The sequence below is a fragment of the Ascaphus truei genome, chromosome 6, assembly GCF_040206685.1.
Source record: "Ascaphus truei isolate aAscTru1 chromosome 6, aAscTru1.hap1, whole genome shotgun sequence".
NCBI classification, from domain to species: Eukaryota; Metazoa; Chordata; class Amphibia; order Anura; family Ascaphidae; genus Ascaphus; species Ascaphus truei.
Window position 1 is genome coordinate 2,125,861 of NC_134488.1, and position 5,822 is coordinate 2,131,682.

The following is a 5,822-nucleotide window of genomic DNA, read 5'->3' on the forward strand; positions in this document are numbered from 1 at the left end:
TACAGATAATATAAATAACAGATCATGGGAATAAGTGCTTCAGACATAAAAGTAACATTAAGGAAGAGGAGTCCCTGCTCCGAGGAGCTTACAGTTTAATTGGTAGGTAGGGAGAACGTACAGAGACAGTAGGAGGGAGTTCTGGTAAGTGCGTCTGCAGGGGGCCAAGCTTTATGTATCGTGTTCAGAATATTCACAGTGCTATTCATATGCTTCTTTAAGCAAGTGGGTCTTAAGGTGGGTCTTAAAGGTGGATAGAGAGGGTGCTAGTCGGGTACTGAGGGGGAGGGTATTCCAGAGGTGTGGGGCAGTCAGTGAGAAAGGCTTAAGGCGGAAGAGGGCTTTAGATACAAAGGGGGTAGAATGAAGACATCCCTGAGAAGAACGCAATAGTCTGGATGGTGCATAATGAGAAATAAGGGCTGAGATGTAAGGTGGGGCAGAAGAGTCTAAAGCTTTAAAGTGAGGAGAAGAGTGGAGTGTGAGATGCGGGATTTGATCGGAAGCCAGGAGAGGGATTTCATGAGGGGAGATGCTGAGACAGATCTAGGAAAGAGTAGAGTGATTCTGGCAGCAGCGTTTAGGATAGATTGTAGGGGAGACAGGTGAGAGGCAGGAAGGCCGGACAGCAGGAGGTTACAGTAATCAAGACGGGAGAGAATGAGGGCCTGAGTCAGAGTTTTAGCAATCGAGCAACAGAGGAAAGGGCGTATCTTTGTTATATTGCGGAGGAAAAAGCAACAGGTTTTAGAAGTGAAAAATAAACACAGAAGCGCACCAAGGGTCAAGGTACATGTATTATACAAATAAAATAGTAACAAGTAAAAACTTACATATAAAATAATATAAGTCCAGTAGAGGCCAGTGCACAGGTTTCCAGTTCAATTGGATGGTAGGCGCAGGGGGTAAGTGCTGAGACTCACAAATCAGTCCCGCGCGCTGGGACCAACTGGCTCGGCAGAACTCAGATGTCACTTCTGGGTTGCGGCTTTTCGCAGGACCCGTATTGAGTAGTCCACCACAATCGTTGTTACTCTGTACTTCCAGCACACATCCCACTTCAAGCGAGCCGGATGGAATTGGCTCAAACCTCTGTGGGGAGGCTGGAAACTATACAGCCAAGAGTCTGGATCCCTATGTGTGCACTGAATGAACTCCGCAACGCGTTTCACACAATTCAGTGCTTCATCAGGTAGTAGTTTAGGACACCTATAGGGGGGCCTTTTATACAGTCACTCCAAAGTGAAATTAATAATTAAATGTGTGTAACATGCACTATAGGTGCAATTAACTATTGGACAGTGAGGGTATGTGAACACTCACCTGTTATAAATATAATATTGAATACAGATGAATATTTAAAATTATATACATATAATAAGGTATAAACATAAATAGAAAAAAATATAAATATAAAAATTGGAGAATTTATTTGGGACACTGTTAAAGGCCACCCATATAGTTGATATAAACTTACATAGTCATGTATGATTAAAAAATTCACAAGACCACAATTAATCACAATATTAATACAACAAACAACAGAGGAGGAGGAGGTGGTGTTAGCAGAAGAGACACTGAAAGTACGATGGGAGAGGTAGGATGAGATCCAGGATAGAGCTTTGTTCCGAATACCAAGTATGGAGGATGTGAAGGAGAAGAGGGTGGTCCACGGTGTCATATGCTGCAGAGAGGTCGAGTAATATGAGCAGAGTGTGATGACCTCTGTCTTTGGCAGCATGGAGGTCGTCAGTTATTTTAGTGAGGGCTGTTTCCGTGGAGTGAGCAGTGCGGAAGCCAGATTGTAGAGGGTCTAGGAGAGAATAGGTTTTGAGAAAATGGAGCAAGCGAGAGAATACAAGACGTTCAAGGAGTTTAGAGGCAAAAGGCAGGAGGGAGACAGGTCGATAGGTAGAAAGACAGGTAAGGTCAAGCTTGCTGTTTTTGAGTAATGGTATGACTGTTGCATGTTTGAAGGAGGATGGAAAGGTTCCAGAGCAGAGGGAGGAGTTAAAAATGTGTGTGAGCATAGGGATTATAGTAGGAGCAAGAGGTTTTAGGAGATGGGAGGGAATGGGGTCAAGAGGGCAAGTGGTAGAGGGAGAAGAGGCGATCAACAGCGACACATCCTCCTGTGAGTGGAAAAAGAGTCAAGGAAGGCAGGAGGAGAGTTAGGCCTCGGACACGCTTACCGCTGGCGTGCTGAGGCACGTTGAGGCTCAGGGAAAGCGGGTGCTTTCCCTGGCCTTGCGGTTCCTTACCGCAAGCGCTCTCAGCAGGCCGTCAGGGGGCGGTCCGGGGGCGGGCGCGTCACTGGCAGGGGGGGGGGGGGGCAGTGACGTCACGGAGCTGGTTCGCCCTCATTGGGCGAACCGCTCACGTGACCGGCCTGTCTCGCCGGCAAGCGGGGGAATTTTAAATTCCCCTAAGACCTGCGCTTCCGCAAGCGCGCGGGAGCGCAGGCGAGTCCCTACTAAAGCCGCTCTAATTGTGGCTGTAGGGGCTCAGTGCTGAGCAGGAGCGTGCGTCAGCACACTTCCGCCAGCAAGCGCCAAACATGGCCATGGCCTTAGGAAGAGGTGTAGGATGGGAGGAAGAAACAGAGGGGATGTTCTGCCGTATGGATTCCACCTTTTCCTTAAAATAGTCAGCAAATCCTGAGCGGAGATGGAGGAAGGAGAGGCAGCTGAGGGTGGTTTGAGTAGAGTATCAAAGACAGAGAACAGTCGGCGTGGGTTAGACTTGTGCATGTTGATTAGTGAAGAAAAGTAGGCTTGTTTAGCTTGTGAGAGGGCAGAGTTGAAACAGGATAGCATACATTTGTAGTGAAGGAAGTCTGCGAGAGTATGAGATTTCCTCCATAGGCGTTCAGAGGAACGAGTGGAGGAATGCAGCATGCGTGTGTGGGAATTTAGCCAGGGTCTAGGGTTAGAAGGGCGAGGGCGGCAGAGAGAAAGCGGGGCATGTAGATCGAGAGGAGGACAAGGCAGAGTTGTAGTTCCTGACCAGGTTGTCAGGGTCTGTAGCAGAGCTGAGGGAGGAGCGTAAAGTGGACTTAGTCAGGTAAGTGAATAGATTGCAGGTTTCTGCAAAACCGGGGGGGTGGATGGAGGTGGAGAAGCGAGATAGAGAGAATGAGATGAGGTGATGGTCAGAGAGAGGAAAAGGGGAAATGGAGAAATCAGAGAGAGAGAAGTTTTTAGTGAACACCAGGTCTAAGTAGTGGCCATCCTTGTGGGTGCTGGCTGCAGTCCACTGTTGAAGGCCAAAAGAAGAGGTTAGAGAAAGAAAGCGGGAAGCCCAAGGAAGAGAGGGGTCATCAATGTGGCAATTGAAGTCCCCAAGGAGAAGAACAGGCGAGTCTCAGGAGAGGAAGAAAAAGAGCCAGGATTCAAAGTGAGAGATAAAGGCAGAAGGGGGGTGAGTAGAGGTAGGTGGGCGATAGATGACCGCCACATGGACAGGGAGAGGAGTGAAAATCTGGATAGTGTGAGCCTCAAAGGAGGGAAATGCAAGAGATGGAGGAATAGGAAGGGTTCGGTAACGGCAAATAGAGGAGAGCAGGAGCCCCACGCCTCCACCCCTGCCATCAGTGCGCGGAGTGTGGGAGAAGAAAGGCCACCATAGGAGAGGGCAGCTTCCAGAGCAGAGTCAGACTGAGTGAGCCTGGTATCAGTTATAGCAAATAGGAGCAGAGAGAGAGAGAGAAAAAAGTAATGTACAGAGAGAAACTTGTTAGAAAGGGAGCGAGCATTCCAAAGGCACAGGAGAAAGGGATAGAGGAGGGTGGGTGGCAGGGGATGGGTATCAGGTTGGTGGGGTTGACACCAGAGAGAGTAGAGTTTGCAATTGGCAGGCGAGGACGAGCGCATGTAGGAATAGGGCAGGGACCAGGATTGGGAGATAAGCCCAGAAGCAAGGTGGAGAAACATGGATAGAAAGAGAATGTGTGAGGATGATTTGTAGGGGTGTTTTTTAGTGCAGGGGATATAGCTGTGTGGTGTCAGAGGACGCAGGTAAGAAAAGAGTTCATGTGAACAGAGAAGTGATGAAGGAAGGAGAGATGGAGATATATGAATAGAGTTAGACATAATGAGGCTGGTAAAAAGTAGTGCATAATTTGAGACGTGAAGTCACAGTAAATATAAATGGTAAAGGCAGCATTACAGCTGTAATGCTGCAGTCTGATATAGATGATAACCTTTTTTCCAGCGTAGTTCAAATGCAGGAATCAGGGCCAGATGGGGGTGTCCACTTCACTTCTTTTGAACTTCCTTTTAAACTTGAGTTGTTCAGTAGTCCTGCCACTTATAATGGCCCACTTGGACATGGGCTGCAGGAGGTGCTAGAACGAGGGGGCATGCATTTTGGGATTAAGTCTAGTAAACTCAAGGCTGTGAGTAAATACTTTTTCACTGAAAACATAGTGGATGCATGGGATAGCATCTCAAAAACTTTGTTAGGTCTTGTGGTCTTTCAGTTCTTTGATTCTACTTTTTTAGAAAAATATTTTATTTTGAAGGATACATTGATATACTGTGTGTGTGTGTTATATAAGTTATATAATTTATTTCATACAGTGGCGGCCACATTTATCCTCATGCGGCTGTATCGGCGCAACTCTGATAACCACGGGCAGATGCAGTATATATTTTTTTCCCTGTTGTATATTGCGGTATTTTAGCGCTCGTAATATTAGCATTTTATTAGCGCTGTCTGCAATACTGCAATACCGTCTAAAAACTCGGGGGGAGGGAGCGTTCGCGAGCTGTTGTCTTCAAAGTCTAATACTTTAGCAGTTCAACCTACAGTACGTCAGTACACCGTCTGTGTGTACGCGCTGTAATTGTAAATTTGCATATTTATGCATGTGCAGTGCTGTACAGTATGTCTCATTTGAAAATTGTTGAAACGCATAGGCGTGTACTGTAACAGTATCACATTTCGGCATATACAGCGCTCGCCCTCGCACGCACACAGGATAATTTACTGATCTGCACTGCAGTATTTCAACTTCTTCTTTTATCTACAGTACAGTACACCTCTCCCACGCCATTTCTTTGAATGTGTGTCTTTCTGGTTTCAATCACATTCCTGCTTGCTACAGTGTACATAGCTGATGATTACTGCGCATGTGTCTGTAACTTCACCACAGCTTGCTTCCGAAGTTCAAGAGTGACCAAAAAAAAATATATATTTTTTTTCCTCTTCATTTTTTATTTTCATTTTCTGTGTGTATCTCTGTGTGTGTGTATGTGTGTATCTTTGAGTGTGTGGGTTTCTCTCTGTGTTTGTGTGTGTGTATCTCTGTGTGTGTATCTCTGTGTGTATGTGTGTGTGTTTCTCTGTGTTTGTGTGTGTGTGTGTGTGTGTGTGTGTGTTTCTCTGTGTGTGTGTGACCTTCCATTCTCTCCCTCTCTCCTTCCCTCCTATCTATCCCCCCTCTGTCATCTCCCCCTCTTTTCTCTGTGATATCTCTGTGTGTGTGTGTGTGTGTGTGTATATCTCTTTGTGTGTATCTCTGTTTGTGTGTGTATCTCTCTGTGTGTGTGTATCTGTGTGTGTGTGTGTATCTCTGTGTGTGTGTGTATGTGTATATCTCTGTGTGTATCTCTCTGTGTATGTTTGTATGTGTGTGTACCTCTGTGTGTGTGTGTGTGTGTGTGTGTGTGTGTTTCTCTGTGTGTGTGTGTGTGTGTGTGTGTGTTTCTCTGTGTGTGTGTGTGTGTGTGACCTTCCATTCTCTCCCTCTCTCCTTCCCTCCTATCTACCCCGCCTCTGTCCTCCCCCCCCTCCTCCTCTCCCCTCTCCTCCTCTCCTCC